This window comes from Mauremys reevesii, linkage group 12 (genome assembly GCF_016161935.1).
Source record: "Mauremys reevesii isolate NIE-2019 linkage group 12, ASM1616193v1, whole genome shotgun sequence".
Taxonomy (NCBI): domain Eukaryota; kingdom Metazoa; phylum Chordata; order Testudines; family Geoemydidae; genus Mauremys; species Mauremys reevesii.
The window spans coordinates 22,172,519-22,189,748 of NC_052634.1; the positions used below are offsets into that span (position 1 = coordinate 22,172,519).

At 50.4% G+C, this 17,230-nt stretch overlaps 3 non-coding genes across 3 annotated transcripts; 2 read left to right on the forward strand and 1 right to left on the reverse strand.

Moving 5' to 3' along the window:
* The first annotated feature begins 7,437 nt into the window (after window positions 1–7,437).
* TRNAK-UUU lies at window positions 7,438–7,509 on the forward strand. The gene has a single exon. It is a non-coding gene; the product is annotated as a tRNA-Lys (tRNA).
* Window positions 7,510–8,796: 1,287 nt separating this feature from the next.
* Window positions 8,797–8,868, forward strand: TRNAA-UGC. Its single transcript has one exon. It is a non-coding gene; the product is annotated as a tRNA-Ala (tRNA).
* Window positions 8,869–13,311: 4,443 nt separating this feature from the next.
* Window positions 13,312–13,383, reverse strand: TRNAG-UCC. The gene has a single exon. It is a non-coding gene; the product is annotated as a tRNA-Gly (tRNA).
* Window positions 13,384–17,230: the final 3,847 nt, after the last annotated feature.

The following is a 17,230-nucleotide window of genomic DNA, read 5'->3' on the forward strand; positions in this document are numbered from 1 at the left end:
ATAACTATCTCCTCAACTTTATTTACTCAACTTAAAAATTGGTGTCACTTGATTTTTGCATCTCCCTGTGAAACTACAACTGACACGTGTGGCTTTCTACAGGGGGTCATGATGTTAAAGTTGGGGAATTCAGTCTCTGTACTTCTGGGGGTGGGGTTGCTTTGTTACAGCTGCCTCACTGCCAGGCACACTGGGCTGTTAGCTGCACCCACGGTCCTTGCCAGGGGCCCCTGCTGAACACTGGGGGCTCCACTGCCGTGCTGGGGTGACTCTGCAGGTGGAGAAGCTGCTGTGGAGCAATGTAGAGCAGGTGCAGGAAGGAGACGAGGTCACTATTCACATTCTGAACTGCACAATTTTCCAAATGTAGGACTAGATTCATAGATTCATAGACTTAAGGTCAGAAGGGACCATTATGATCATCTTGTCTGACCTCCTGCACAATGCAGGCCACAGAATCTCACCCACCCACTCCTGTAACAAACCCCTAACCTATGTCTGAGTTATTGAAGTCCTCAAATGGTGGCTTAAAGACCTCAAGGTGCAGGGAATCCTCCAGCAAGTGACCCGAGCCCCACGCTGCAGAGGAAGGCGAATGTCCAAGAACAATTCTAAGGGGAAGGTGAATGCAGAGCAATGACACTGGAGATGCCCAGACCTCCAATGGGGGCAGCGTGGAAATTAATAATGGGAAGATCATTTGTGAAATTAGTCGTCACTGACAAGATTTGTCTCTGTTCCTATTTCATGCTGTGGTGTTAGTTAGAGGAATCAGGACAGATTTTTACTATATTGATTAAACACTTAATTTTATTTAACCAAGCCAAAAACTTAGTGTCACTTATTTTTTTCTCTGTCCTAGCAAGAATGAATTGAATTTCACGACTTTCTGGAACGTGCAGTGAGATTAAATGTGGGGAATTCAGTCTGTGTGTTTGTGAGCTGATGTTTTCCTCTCACAGGTCAGTGCCTGCTTTGAAATACCCAGAGGGATCTAAGGGCTGGTGTACGCTGGGCACTTCACTGGCAGAGCGACGTCTCTCAGGGTGTGAAAAACCCACACCCCCAAACCCATAGAGTTAAGGTGACCTAGGCCCGGGTTAGATAGTGCTAAAGGAAAGGAAGAATTGTTCTGTCCATGCAGCTATTACAGGGATGAGAAAACCCCTCTAGTCACTGTTTACTCCAAAGTGCTATAGCAGTGCCACAGCAGCATTTTAAACATAGACAGAGTGAAACTAGATCTGGCTCCAGTTTGCACTGTGGATGCTCAGGTACTAAGACTTCAACAACAACAACAGGACAGTACTTGCATACTTGGCAGGATTTGAACCTGCGCAGGGAGACCCCCCACGAATTTCTAGTCCATCGCCTTAACCACTCGGCCACAACTACTTAACCTACACTCATTTCACTGCATGATGATTCTGTTCTCACTGAATTGTCACTTCAAATTGTTTGTTCAGACCAGCTTCCCCAGCACACTCATGGATGTGCATTAGTGTAAGTGTGTCCTTGGCTGAACAGCGAGAATTCCTGCCCATTTCCCTTCCAGCTGGAGCATGATTAGAGTGTGTTTGTGTGAACGACATTGCTGTAGATTGTTGTTCATTCCCCACTCTGACAATTCAGACAGTCCCTTTCCTAGTCAAATCTCCAGCACATCGTTCCAATAGCAGGGGGCAGGATTTCTCTGGGGCACTGAGGGCTGGTGCGTGAACTCAGCCTTGCATTCCACCCTTGATGTTTCATGGACTAACAACAGCAGCAGAAAGAAAGAGCCGAGCCAATATCTCCCTGGCAGGGATGCAGGTGCTACGTCCCCTCTGTCTGACCATCGCCATTGCAGGAGAGAAAGGTTCACTGGAATCGAACGCCCTGGCTCAGACCAGAGACACAGGAAGATTTTGCTGTTCATGGATCTGTGCAAAGGAAATTTTGTCTTTGTGCGAAAGTGAGGTCGGAAATGAAACATCCACATGGTGGCCCAGTGCTCTAGGGAATGTGGGTGAAGGACTTGGGCTGAGAAATGATTTAACAGGGGTTTGTATTTATTGCCCTGGTTAAAATCTATGGCTAAAAGGCAGCCATTGTTGTTGGTACTTGTACCTGTGTAGGGACACCCCAGTGGGTGTCAAGTCCATTGTCTTCACCAGGGGCAGTCGATTATTTTATCAAGGTACAAATTTCTTGGTCAAGGCCTGGACTCCAGAGAAAACAATACACTGCTGATAAGCAGAAGTACATCAAAAGATTTTGCAGCCACCGTGGGCATAACTATGATGTCCTGTGTTTCACTCTTTATACCTGGCACCACCTCCTTTCCCTTTAGCCTTGTAGTTGACCAAGGGCAAAGCTGAACATCTCCTCAGATACCAGGGAGTGTTTATGTCCATTCCTGCGAGCTACACAGGGGTTTGATGTTGCTTCTTTCAGTCCTCCGGCTCTGCCGGGATAAGGAACAATTCAGGCTGTCACTGAACTGAAGGAGGAAGATCAGTTTTTGACAGGGAGAGGGACGCCTCCTCTTAAAGGTGTTTGTCTGGCTGGCAGTCCTGGTCCCCAGGTCTCGCCCGTGGGGCTCCAGCAGTTTTGGGACTGGGTCACTCCCTTGGCCCCACCTGCTGCCCCCAGGCGCTCCCCCCCAGGGGCCCCGGCAGTGCAGCGGAGCTGATCAGCATCTGCCTGCTCGCTCCAGTGGCTGCTGGCCCCTCCGCATGGCAGGACAGGGTGGGTCTGTGCCTCCACGCGCTGCCCCCGCCCCGAGCCCCTGCAGCCAATGGGACACTGCGGGGTGATGCCTGGGGGCAGCAGCACATGGAGGCCCCCCAGCCCATCCCACCTTGGAGCCGCAGGTAATTGCCACACCCCAAACTCCCTCCCAGAGCCTGCACCACCACTCCCTCCACACACACCCTCCCTCCACACACCCCAACCCTCAAACTCCTTCCCACAGCCTGCACCCCCTCCCTCCACACACCCCCTCCCGCCTGCACCAATCTCCCTCCCAGAGCCTGCACCCCCACCCCTCCTCCTGTTCCCCCACTCCCTGCCCCAGCCCAGAGCCTGCACCCAGCACCCAAACTCCCAGAGCCATAACAAGGAATTTTTGTGCCCGAGGCAAGGGCCGGCTCCAGGCTCTTTGGCGGCAGGTCCCTGAGTCCCTGTTGGAGGGAAGGACCTGCCGCCCAGTTGCCGCCGCTGCTTCATTCATCCTTCGGCGGCAATTCGGCAGCGGGTCCCTGAGTCCCTCTCAGAGGGAAGGACCCACTGCCGAATTGCTGCCGAAGAAGCAGCAGCGGTAGAGCTGCTGCTGAAGCGCCGCTGATCGGGGTAGAGCTGCGCCCCTCCACTTTGCGCACCCGAGGCAAGTGCCTCACTCGCCTCCCCCTTGTTACAGCGCTGCAAACTCCATCCCAGAGCCTGCACCCCAGAACCCCTCCCCCACCCAAACTCCCTCCCAGAGACCAGCCTCTCACCCCTTCTGCACCCAAACTCCCCCCAGATCCTGCACCCCAGAACCCCTCCCCCACCCAAACTCCCTTCCAGAGACCAGCCTCTCACCCCTTCTGCACCCAAACTCCCCCCAGACCCTGCACCCCAATCCCCAGCCCCAGCCCAGAGCCTGCACCCTAGACCTCCTCCCCCCACCCAAACTCCCTCCCAGAGCTTTAGGCAGATGAGAGGCAGAGTTTTGGGGGATGGGTTCTGGGCAGTATGAGTGACATTATTGGCCCACTGGGAGGACTGGAGGACTGGCCCTGGCCCTAAGGTAAATTGAGGTTGAGACCCTGCTTTAAGGGATTGGAGCAATGCTGGAGAGACTGACGGGCAGGGAGCTGGGAGCTGTGTGTGCTCCAAGGAGAGTTGTTGTTGTGCTCTGGTGACACAGAGCGGGGGTGGGGAGTTTGTAAGCTGTGGTGTTTGTACAGACAGAAAGTTTACTAACCCCCAGGTTAAAAACTGGTCCTGCTCTGGGCTATACATGACACTCTTTGTTGCGAGTATAGATCAGCGGTTGAATGTTTCCCTGCAGGATAACGGGTTCCTAATGCCCTCCCTGGTCAGAGCTCCAGCACCTTCTGTATTCGCACTGTGAATGTGAAGAACAAGACTCCAACCCCATCATTCTTCCCTGGCCCAGATGACCAGAGAGATGGGCCCATCCACCAATCACCCTCTGCCCATCGTCCTATCCCAGTCCTGACCTCCAGACTCACAGCTCTGCTGGTGCCCCTCACTCCCGACCCGCCACCCCCTGGGCTTCCCCCAGCTCTGCTGGTGCCCCTCACTCCCGACCCGCAGCCCCTGCTATCCCAGTCCTGACATCCGGACTCACACCTCCCCAGAAAAACCAGCCTGGAGCCAAGGGCAGCAGGGGACGATTCCCCGCAGTTCCCACGGAGGCAGGAGAGAACCCAGGTTGTTTCTAGCAGAGCTTATGGAACTGACGTGGGGAAACCAGCCTTTAACAACAGGCAGTTCCAGTTTAAGCTCAGTGTTTTTAACAATTTCTACAACATTAAATAACCCTTCAATCGTAGTGTCACCATCCATAACATTGCTTCAGCCTTATAGGTTCCTAAGTGCACAACTAAACATCTCTTCAAACACAAGGGAGTGAAGATCAGTCAATGTTCACCCACGAAAGCTCATGCTGCAAAACGTCTGTTAGTCTATAAGGTGCCACAGGATTCTTTGCTGCTTCAATGTTCAGAGCCATCCCACATAAAAGAACCATGTTGTGGTACATACTGGCCCCATCATGTGGCCATTGCCTTTCCCTCCTCTCTGTTAAAAGTTTTAGTATTTTGCACAGAAACTTTCTTCCCTCAGGAGAGTCCTGGGAACCAGGGCTGCCAGCCAGACAAACACCTTTAAGAGGCGGCGTAATCTGTCAAAAAATGATCTCCCTCCTTCAGTTCAGTGACAGCCTGAAATGTTACTTATCAGGGCAGAGCCAGAGGATTGAAAGCAGCTACATGAAACCCCCGTGTAGCTCACAGGAATGAATACAAACACTCCCTGGTATCTGAAGAGATGTTTAGTTTTACCCTTGGTAAACTACAAGACTAAAGGGAAAGGCAGTGGTGGTGCCAGATATAAAGAGTGAAACACGAGACAATCATCATAGTTATGCCCATAGTGCAAATTATTTCTAAATTCTTCTTATTATCATCAGTGTATTATTTTCTCTGCTGTCTAGACATTGACTATATCTTGACCAAGAAATTTGGATCTTGATAAAATAATCGACTATCCCTGGTTAAGGCAATGGACTTGATACCCACTGGGGTGTCCCTACACAGGTTCAAGTACAAACAACAGTGGCTGCCTTTTAGACATAGATTTTAATCAGGGCAATAAATTGATACGAACTCCTGTAAAATCATTTTCCAGCCCGACTCCTTCACCCACATTCGTTAGGGCATTGGGCCACCATGTGAACATTTCATTTCCCTCCTCAATTTCACACAGAGACACAATTTCCTTTGCACAGATCCATGAACAGCAAAACCTCCCTGTGTCTCTTGTCTGAGCCAGGGCATTCGATTCCATTGAAACCTTCTCTCCTGCAATGGCGATGGTCAGACAGAGGGGACGTGGCCACCTTCACCTCTGACAGTGAGATATTGGCTCAGCTCTTTCTTTCTGCTGCTGCTGTTAGTCCATGAAACATCAGGGATGGAATGCAAGGCTGAGTTCAACCCCCTGAAACATTTCAGTGCCCCAGAGAAATCCTGCCCCCGGCTGTTGGAATGATATGGTGGAGATTCGAATAGGAAAGGGACTGTCTGAATTGTCAGTGTGGGGAATGAACAACAACCTATAGCAATGTCATTAACCACAAACACACTCTCACCCTGCTCCAGCCGGAAGGGAAATGGGCAGGAACTCTTGCTGTTCAGCCATGGACACACTTACACTAATGCAGCCGTGAGTGTGCTGGGGGAGCTGGTCTGAGCAATTTGAAGTGACAATTCTGTGAGAACAGAATCATGGTGTAGGGAAGTAACTGTACATTAAGTACTTGTGGCTGAGTGGCTCAGATGATAGACTAGAAATCCATTGGGGTCTCCCCACACAGGTTTGAATCCTGCCAACTATGGAGGCATTAGTATGTTGCTAGTGCCTGAGTGTCCACAGAGCTAAATCTGGTCTCACCATGGGGCTGGCTATACTTAAAATGCTGCTGTGACACTGTTCTAGCACTGTAGAGTAGACAGTTGCTACAGTAAGTGGAGGGGTTTTCCATCCCTGTAATAGCTACATTGACAGAACAATCTTTCCTTTCATTTAGCACTATCTAACCATGGCTTAGGTCAGCTTAATTATAGTGGTTTTGGTGTTTTTCACACCCTGAAAGACCATCATGCTCTACCACCTGAGCTAGCTAGATTTAAAGTCAGTCAACTGCCCAGTCGCAGTGTAGAAGGAGTCTGAGGGTGTTTATTTGTGAGCTGAGGTTCCCTGTCTGACATTTGCCTTTTTTCCTGGTTTGTTATGTCTCCAGCAAGCAAACCAGAGCTGTTACAAGGCTGGTTAGATGCTGCTTTCTAGACCAGAGAGCTGGGGTTGATGTAGCATGCTGTCGCCATCAGCTGGTCAGAGTAACCAGGGTGGGAGGGTGGAATTTAGGATTCTCCCACCAAGGGGAGGTGCTGTTGGATTCATCTAGTGGGGGAGAGTCTGAGTCTGAGTTCCCCACACGCCACACACACATTTTCACAGGGAATCAGGTCCCCTGGGGAAAAACTCAAAAGAAGCCCAGGCCCAGGAGTGTCAGAGAAGGGAATCACTGTTTGCCTTAAGAGGTGGGTGAGGGAAACCTGCAGGTCCTTAGATCCCTCCAGTGCCTGATAGAACCATTTGTGGGGAAGGTCTGGGGAAGCCGAGGAGGACAAGAAGACGGGAAAAGGGCTTGCAGCTGTTGTGCAATCCCCATGCTCCCAGCAGAAGGGTCCGGGGGGCTCAGCACTCAGAACTCACAAGATGGCAAAGCTCAGAGCCCTGTTACACAGAGTCAGAATGTGATCAGCTCACACCCAGGGGGAGCAACACCCTTCCCTTGGTCTCTATGCCAGAGCTCCTATCAGCTCAGTGTCCTTCCCGCAAGAGCGGGCTGCTGAGAGGGTTGTGATGGGGTAAATGAAGGCAGAGGAGGATTGTTCCTCATGTGGTTTTTTTGTGTGTCTCTGTGATCCTGCTGGAGGAAGCATCATTTGAGTTTGTTTCAGTGACTTGGGTTGGGCTGAGGTTGTGACCCTGAGCACAGGTGCTCAGGGTCACAACCTCAGCCCAACCCAAGTCACTGAAACAAACTCAAATGATGCTCTTAGCCCCTCAGGGAGTGGACAGTGGAACAGTTTCAGAAAGTGGCTAGAAACTAGCCTAAGAAAGTGTAGCATAAATGAGAAGAACAGCACCATCATTGCCTCCCTGGTGGTCTAGTGGTTAGGATTTGGCACTTTTACTGCCAAGGCCTGGGTTCAATTCCCAGCCAGGGAAAAGTGGCTTTAAATGAGAAAAGCTTCAATTATTCTTCACTTGCAATGTAAACAAATCCATGTTATTTTCCTGATTCCCCCATCTTCCCAGTGTCTCCATGGCAGGGCTGGCTCCAGGCACCAGCGCAGCAAGCAGGTCCCTGGGCTGGTCAATGGAAAGGGGAGGCTTCAGCGGCAATTCGGCCCTCTCAGAGGGAAGGACTTGCCACCAAAAGTGGCAGCGGTAGAGCTGCCATTGATTGCAGCTTATTTTTTTTTTCCGCTTGGGGTGCCAAAAACACTGGAACTGGCCCTGCTCCATGAAAGACAATTTGTTAAATCCCAGATGAGTGCAGTTCTATCAGTTCTCAGCCTGAGTCCTTAGGTCTTAATCCTGAGGATAATGTCCCACCATGGGGCCATTTCCTGCCTCTCTTTCCTAGGGAAGCACAATTTTCCTTGCACAGACACAGGAACAGCAAGATTTTTCTCTGTCCCTTGTGCAAAGCAGGGGGCCAAATTCCATGGAAACAAAGGACAAGCAGGGGGCCCTGGGCACATCCAGCCCTGGGCGTGAGATGTTCCCTCCCCTCTTTCTTTATGCCCCTGTTGTTATTTCATGGATTGTGGGATGGGGGAAAAGCTGAGTTCACTGCAGGTGGAGGGGGAAAATGACCCTGAAAATCTCAGGCCCCAACCCCTGCTACCAGGATCACCGAGGTGCGGGGAATCTGCATGGGAAAGGGACGGTGTGAATTGTCAAGGTGGGGAATGAATAACAATCTACAACTAGATCCACCTCATTAACCACTGACACAGGCTAATCCTGCTGCCGATAGAAGGGAAACTGGGAGTGATTCTTTGCTGCTCAGCCATGGAAACAGTGACCCAATTGCAGCGCAGTGAATGTGCTGGGGACAGCTGGACTTCACAGGCAGGTGGCAATAGCAGATCCTAGAAACACCTGGAGCTTCCCACACCACTTCTGCCACCAGGGTCAGGTGCTGAGCGACTCACAGCGCCCCTCCCCTCCCATTACCTTCCAGCAGGGGGTGGCAGCGCCCCCCACCCAATGCAGGGGAGAGGGCTGAGTGCATCTCTGCACCCTGAGCCCAGGGCACCCACTCTCTCTGCCCCACACATCGAATCTGGCCCTGCTGCAAAGTGACCCCTAAGAACCAGCAACCTCCAGGACAGCAAGTTTGGCCTCAGAGCAGGGAATGTGTCCCCCATGCTGCTCTTAGGCCACTAGGTGCTCTGGAAACAGGAGGGCTCCGAGTGTAACCTCTAGTACATATACCCCCCATCTGGGGATGTAGCTCAGTGATAGAGCACATGCTTTGCATGTATGAGGTCCTGGGTTCAATCCCCAGCATCTCCAGCTTCATTTTACCCTGCTGCTTTGTTCATGCCCAAAGGGGATGGCCCTGCAGGAATTTCACTCCTGCTCAGTGAGGGGCAAGTGCCAATTGCATGGAAGGTCTGGGGGGGTTTCTGCTCCTAAGTCTCCTCTGTACATTTAAGATTCCCACCAGCTGTGCTGCTTGGGACAAGGGTAGATGAGAGAGGAGAATCCTCCAGCACTGGAGGGAAAGGTCCCATCTGCACAGACTGAGAGGCAAAGATTAGACTTATTTCTAGTCTGGGCCCAATCTTTTCTCCTGGTATAGCCCTTGTTCCAGCTCAGGTGGTAGCTGGGGGATGTCTCATGACTGCAGCCATGTTTGTTCAGTTCCACCCCCTTATACAGCTTTGGAATATTTTGTCTCTCTCCTGAGGAAAAGCCCCAGGTTTAAGATGGATTCCTGTACCAGGTGACATGGTCACATGTCCTGTGAGACCCCCAAGCCTTCATTATTCCTGGCCTGACTCACAGATGGTGCAGGACAGAGCCATCTCCAGTCAATTGTCCTGGTTAATGGGAGCCATCAAGATCCAAACCACTATTAATGGCCCACACTTTTCATCATTACAACAGGACCTCAGAGTTATAGTTCATATTTCTAGTTTCAGATCCAAGAATGATCGGTTCATACAAATAGGATGAACACACACAGTAGATTATAAGCTTTGTAATGATACCTTACAAGAGACCTTTTGCATGAAGCATAGTCCAGTCACTTTATATTCACACTCATTAGCATATTTTCATAAAATCCTATGGAGTGCAACATCACAGCTGGGAAAGGGTTTTACTGCGGCGCCTGAGAGCAGTTGAGTTTCATGTTCAGGCTGTGGTATGAGTTCCTCCAGGTTTCTCGTAAGCACACAGGGACCTTGGCGGGTGCTCTCGATACAGGAATGGCCCAGATACGATAAAGTGATGGGGATTGCATTTTCCCCTTTTATTTCTGTATTTCCAATGATGTTTGTGATTTCGTTTTGCTTTGTATAACTGTGTTTTCTCCTGGATTTGATATTTAATGAAAAAAAGAATATGGTCTCAAGGCACCAGATGGAGGAGCAGGCTGGGGCTAGGACTGCTAAGAGAGCCAGAGTAGCAGGTTTTCTGTATTGTTTCCTGCCCTCATTTTTCTTGACTAGTTTCTCTTCTGCAAGAAATTTGCCTTTTTTTCCCCAACATGACCCTAGCTAGCTCAGTTTTAATCTGAGGGCCCAGGGTTCCAGTCCCTGGTCAAGCAAAGAAACACTTTCCCCCTGTGACATCCCCAAGGATTTTTAGAAGGACTCTCCTTGACTTTAGTTTTTCCTTTTCAGGACATGGCCTTTCCCAGGAAGGGCCCTTTACTGCCTGGGACAGAAGGTGCTACTGCCTCACCTGTCCACTGGCCTCACAGTCTAGAGGAAGAAAGGCCTCTGGGCCTGCAGCAAAGTGCCGTGCGCTGACTTTTTCAGCAAATGCAGGGCTGGCCAGAGAGGCATGTTCCCACTGAGTCCTCCCTGACAGAAAAAATTGTCCCCACAGACAGGGGCGGCTCCAGGCCCCAGCACACCAAGCGCGTGCTTGGGACAGCAAGCCACTGGGGGCGCTCTGCCGGTCGCCGCGAGGGCGGCAGGCAGGCTGCCTTCGGCGGCCTGCCTGCGAAGGGTCCGCTGGTCCTGTGACTTCGGCGGACCTCCCGCAGGCTGCTGCCGAAGGCAACCTGCCTGCTGTGCTTGGGGTGGCAAAATGCCTAGAGCCGCCCCTGCCCACAGAGTCCTCCCTGCTGGAAGTCTACAGTAATCAACAGGTGCTCTGCTGGTCCCATGGTGTAAGGGCCAGCACTCAGGACTTTGAATCCTGCAGTCTGAGGTGAAGTCTCAGTGGAATCTGAGAACAATTCCTGTGCCACAAACCCTGCTGGGTCTTCCAACGCTCTGTCTTGCTTTCTCAAAGGCCATGAAAGCCACTACAAAAGGGTTTTTTTCTCCTGCTGATAATAGCTCACCTTAACTGATCACTCTCATTATAGTGTGTATGGCAACACTCAATTTTTCATGTTCTCTGTGTGTGTGTATATATATATATATATATATATCTTCCTGCTGTATTTTCCACTGCATGCATCCAATGAAGTTGGTTTTAGCCCAGGAAAGCTTATGCTCAAATAAATTTGTTAGTTTCTAAGGTGCCACAAGTACTCCTTGTTCTTTTTGCAGATAAATGAATGGAGGTTAAGTCCATGAATGGCTATTAGCCAGGATGGGTAAGGAATGGTGCCCCTAGCCTCTGTTTGTCAGAGGGTGCAGATGGATGGCAGGAGAGAGATGACTTGATCATTACCTGTTAGGTTCACTCCATATGGGGCACCTGGCATTGGCTACTGTTGGCAGATAGGATGCAGGGTTGGATGGACCTTTGGTCTGACCCAGTATGGCCGTTCTTATGGTCTTATGAAGGGAGGGGCACAGCTATGGGACAGAGTTTCTGTAGTGTAGTGGTTATTACGTTTGCCTAACCCACAAAAGGTTCCTAGTTTAAAACCAGGCAGAAACATGCCGGCTTAATTTTCCCAGCTCCTACTGCCCTGTCCCTGCTGTTGTAGGAGCAGCAGTGATTTCTATACTCAGAAGGTCTGTTATACTTCCCCTGCTCCCACTTTTGTCTCCTGTCCCTCTCTGAATGCCTGTGAAGTGGCTTTTCCCCTCCCGCTCCCTCCTGGAATGCTGGTGGGATGAATGGGCTGGTTGAAGAGCAGAAGAGCTCCCAGGTAGACAAGGTGTCTGGGACTCTAATTAGGCAGCGCTCACACACCCAGAGCATGGACACTGCCCAAGGTGGAGTGTGACCAACCAGATGCAGCCAAGTCATCTCTAGTCGCAGGCCATGAGGTGCAGGCCCTTAAAAGGGGAAGGGGCCATGTGCTCAGGAGAGCACTCAGAAGCTTGTACCTCCAGTGAATGCCCTTTGTCCGGACCACCTGGCCAGTGGTTCTCTGCGTTGTATTTCATTGTGCCTCAGGAAAAATTACCTTCATCACACCATCCATAGCTGCGCTGTGGGACACTTACCTTGCAGAATCCTGACATCTCCAGTGCTGTGCCTGTCCTGGGCATGAGTGTGTGACACCCTGCCCCGCTTCTTTTGAGCTTACCTATCAATATAATAAATGTGCTGCTTTCTGCCAAACTCTGGTGGGTCATTAGTGCTCCCTACGCTGACTAGCTGGCCCAATTTCGGGTAACACCTGCGATAACGCCAACCCCGGCATGACAGAGGGTAGTGAAATGAGCTGAGAAAAAGCCTTGGCATCAGCAGGGTAAAGCTAGAGGATCTGGGCCAGGCACCTTTTGAAGCCTTGTGACTTGGTCTCCTCTGCCCTTGGAGATTGGCCTATGGCGGCCGGCTCTTCTGCGTGACTTGCCAAAGGAGGGAGTGAGGCAGGAATGGGGCAAAAGAGGAAAGTCGAGCTGAGGAAGGCAGGGCAGAAGCTAAGCGCCTCAGTGCAGATAAGTGGGGTTAGTAGAGCACCACCAGTCGTTCTGCAAAGCCTGGGGAGGTGCGGTTGGCTGCTGGGAGGTAGAATCCTGTGCCTGCGTCTTGGCTTCCCAGGGATGGCTACTTGCAGCCCAGGAGAAGAAGGATGGTTCTGGGTGAAAGGAAGACAAGCAAAGCTCTGGGAGGAAATTTGGGTGCACGGTGCTGGCTCTGCGCTGGGGGAGGGGGTTGGGGTGCAGGAGGGGTGGCGCTTACCCCGGGCAGTGCAGTTCCCAAATTGACGCGTAAACACAACCCTCTGGCAGCAGCTCCTAGGTGGGCAGGGCCAGGGGATCTCCGTGTGCCACTGCCTGCAGGCGCTGCCCCCAGAGCTCCAATTGGCTGCAGTTCCTGGCCAATGGGAGCTGCAGAGTTGGTACTCGGGGCAGGGGCAGCGCATGGAGACACTCCCCCCACCCCAGGGGATGCTGGGACATGCCGGACATTTCTGGGAGTGGCACGGAGGGACAGACGCAGAGTGGGCAGGGAGCCACCTTAGTGCTGCTGGCACATCTCTGCACACCCATGGGGGGAGGGGAGCAGAGGGCCTGGGGTAGGGGCAGTGCGCAGAGCTGCCTCCCCTCCCGGGTCTATTACAGGAGTGGGTGGGTGGGTCTTTTGGCCTGCAAGGTGCAGCAGGTCGGACTAGATGATCACACTGGTCCCTTCTGACCTTAAAGCCTCTGAGTCTAAAAGGGAGAGGGAAGTAAAGGGAAAAAAATAAAAAATAAACCAAATATTGTAATACCAGGATGACTCCACCTGCTCATTGTATAGTCCTGCCCCTTTCTTCCTCCACTGGGTGTTTAATGACCTGCAGGATATTGATTCTCTCATTTCCATTGCTAAACTGATACAATGTGACTGAAATTAAACCAATTCCCAGCAGAGAAAACATCACATCCCTGTATTGGCTGGGAATTGAACCCAGGTCAGCTACTTGGAAGGCAACTATGCTCACCACTATACCACCAATGCAACTGACAAAAAGCACCACTTATGCTTGCCAAATGAGGCTAGACCAGAATTGAGGCGTTTTACTGCCTGCTAAAATGTACTGGAGTCTCCTCACTAAAAAAAACAAACTACCTCTATCTTCACCTGGGTTTGAACCATCACCCTCTCAATTAGGTCACCAAAGTGGTTAATCACAGACACAGGTAACCACCCTACTTCCCAAGCTTGTCTATGAAGCACCTACAGGGGCACACCTGGCTAGTGAGGGAGGCGCACTGCTGGGGTTATGAATTCAGGCCTCACCCAAAGCATCGGTTTTCAGTAGCCATGGAGCTTCCCCCACTCACTTTGTCTAATTCACATGGGAAGCGCCCTACAAGGGTGATGAGAGCAAATTCTAAACTCTGAAATGCGGAGGTGGCCCATAGATTGGGATAAGGGGTTTGAAGAGAAAAAGCTCTAAGGATATAAAACCAGACAGTCTCCAGGAGCAGGTACGGTACAACGTCTCAACAGGGAGCCATTTGGGGGAGGGGGTTTCACGTCCTCTGTTAAATGTCCTGAGAGGTATTTTAAGATGAAGATAACACCATGGCTAACAGTTGACTGGCACGTCCTGGGTTAAAGGAAGGAAGGGACTTGGGTTAATAGTCGGAAGATTTGTGTTACCGTCACTGTCTGACCCCCCTTCAGTGCAGAGGTTTGTACGTTGCTGGGTGGAACGCACAGACTCCTGGAGAGCAGGGGCAGCTGTTTCCATGGCAGAGAGCCTGGCCCTTAGGAGACTATCTTGACTTGCTGTTTTGAAGCAATTCAATAAAATAACGGTGGAGCTACAATGTCCAGTCCAAAATTTCAGCCCCCCCAATGCAAAAATGCTATTTTAGGATCTAAACAGGAGGCTTCCGGCGCTAGGACACCTGACCAGAGAGCACAGTGGGGGGTGTAAGAACTGCTGACTCTGAGGGTCCTGGGCTAAATCCACTTGCAGGTGGAAGTGTTTTGATTTATTTGATGGATAATGAGCACCAGCTACCAGGGGAGAAGCCCTGCCAACCAGCTGCCACTCCAACTGCTGCCCTGGGGGGGGGGAGCCCCAGGGGGCCTGCTGCAGCTCCGGCCACCCCAGGAGTGCTGCCAGGGGCCACCGAGCTGTGGCTGCTCCTGCTGCCCATGGAACCACAGGAGGGAGATGATTTTTTGACAGTGACGGACGCCTCGTCCTAAAGGCCTTTGTCTGCCCCCTTCTAGTGACTGTTTGGTACAGGAATGCAGCCCTCGCTCCTGAGTCTCTCCTGGGGAAATAATGTTTCTGTGCAAAACACCAAAGCTGTTGACAGAAAGGAAGAAAAGGAAATGGCCACACGATGGGACTAGGACATAAGGAATGAAACACAAGATGCTTCTCCCATGTGCATTGACTTGGAACCTTGTTGTTTCCGGTGGTGGTGTATCCATGTTGGTCCCAGGACATGAGACACAAGGGGGAGGAGGTCACATAATATCTTTTAAAGGACCAAGGAAGGGAGTATTATTTACTCCTTCTCATAAACACAAGAACTAGGAAGGGTCACCACATGAAATGAATAAGCTGCAGGTTTGAAATGAACACACTTCCCTCAAGCTGCTGGCAATGCTTCTACTAACGCAGCCCAATCTGCTGTTAGCCTTCTTGGCAACAGGGGTACTGTTGACTCATATCCAGCTTCTCATCCACTGTAATCCCCAGGTCCTTTTCTGAAGAACTGCTGCTTAGCCAGTCGGTCCCCAGGCTGTAACAGTGCAGGGGATTCTTCCTTCCTAAGTGCAGGACTCTGCACTTCTCCTTGTTGAACCTTCTCAGATTTCTTTTGGCCCAATCTGCCAATTTGTCTATGTCACTCTGGACCCAAACCCTACCCTCCAGCGCTTGGATTCTTTACATGCTTTCACAGAGTGAAGAGCACATGTTCCATGATTTCATATGGCAGAGTTTTATGCTATAGGGAGCTTTCCCTGTGTGAATTTGACAGGTGAATCAACATAGAGACATATTGTGACCCTTCTCAGGGAGCTGAGGGCTGAGAGTTTCCTTGTTGCCACCTTCCACTAGGAAGACGGAGTTTTGCATTTGGCAGCTGGATGTTAGTGACCAAACTCACCCAGCCCGTCAGGCACTCAAAGACCCTCCTCTGAGCTACAGCAGCCACCCTAACCCCTGAGTTCCTTCAATGTGTCCCCCTCTGGGGTCCAGCCCGGATCACCAGATACTCAGAGAAATCCCAGATTCTTTCTGCCCAAAGCAATGGTAGATCCCAGGTTACTAGTTTTACTGTGGACCACTGCTACTGTATCTCACACCGCACTTGTGTATAGTTATCAAACAAGCAGAAATTTATTTAACAACCGATAGAGATTTAAACAAACGTGAGTGATGGAAACCAACTGTTACCAACTAAATAAAATCAGAAAATGCAACCTACACTTAATAGTTACCTTTCCTATCTAAGTAGATTCTCACCTCACACTTTAGTCAATTTCACTGATTCCTAGTCCCTAGTATCAGAGGGGTAGCCGTGTTAGTCTGGTTCTGTAGAAGCAGCAAAGAATCCTGTGGCACCTTATAGACTAACAGATGTTTTGCAGCATGAGCTTTCGTGGGTGAATACCCACTTCTGCTTGCATCCGAAGAAGTGGGTATTCACCCATGAAAGCTCATGCTGCAAAACATCTGTTAGTCTATAAGGTGCCACAGGATTCTTTGCTGCTTCTAGTCCCTAGGACCACAGCCCTGCCTTTCATGAAGTGCCACTGGTCATTAGGAATCTCCTTGGTGAATGGACCCAGAGTGTTTTTCTCCACCCTGTTAGGAACTGAATCAGTCTTTTGTCTTTATTCACAGAAAGGATGATCTCCTCAGTCTCATATTGTCCTTGTCATGTCCACAGGGTTTCGATGTCTATAATTTGTCTTTGATGGTTTTCCATTGGCTTTTCTGGGTTGGTGCAAAGGCTGACAATGGAGCAATACATCACATAACTGGCTAGCAAGGGACAGGTGCCAATTCCCTCCCACTGGAATGGGCCGTCCCCACCAAGAGCTATGGTTGGGGTGACTCACTTTCACAACAATACCATAGGGGCATAATTTTCCATGTACTTACATTACCCCTTAACTATGACTCGGACACACCTCTCACAGTGATTAGGAGTATCAATAATTTACAAGCTTTCAGTAGAGATCTCACTGCTATGCTTCCTGGATAAATATCATAAAAGCAGTGTAGTAGGTGTGGGGAGTTTGTCAGGTCTGAGACAGGAGTTGCTTGTGAAGACCTGTGACCCCCTTTGCCAATTGGCACCAATGAGCTTTTGTCACAGATGCACTGAGCTATACAGTCACATCCTGATAGAACAGAAAGGCCAGCACAAAAAAACAGAGAGGAACAATAAGATACTAAGATGACAATGGCTGGAACTCTCCATTTCTCTCAGTCTTTGCATTCATGGGCACTAAGAGCTGTAGCTACAGTTGAGGAACCAGGTGAGCGGACAGCTGGCTCAGCCCTCCATACGAGTAACTTTCTCACATATAGGGAGATGGGTCAAATTTGGAATTGATGTTAAGGGTGTGTCTACACTTCAAACACTGGAAATATTCTTCTGACAACCTAACACTGTCTATACTGGGGCTCAGGTCACATTAACTACTTCTCTCAGTGGAGAGGACTTTTCACACCCCTGATAGATGTGCTCTGCCAACACAGCTTTTCAACATCGACCAGCCTTTAGCTGGCTTATTGACCTGAAAGGCAATGGATTTCAGTCTTTCTTTATATTGATGGTTGATGAGTGCAGCTGTCCTACCTGCTGGACACATCCTGTGACAG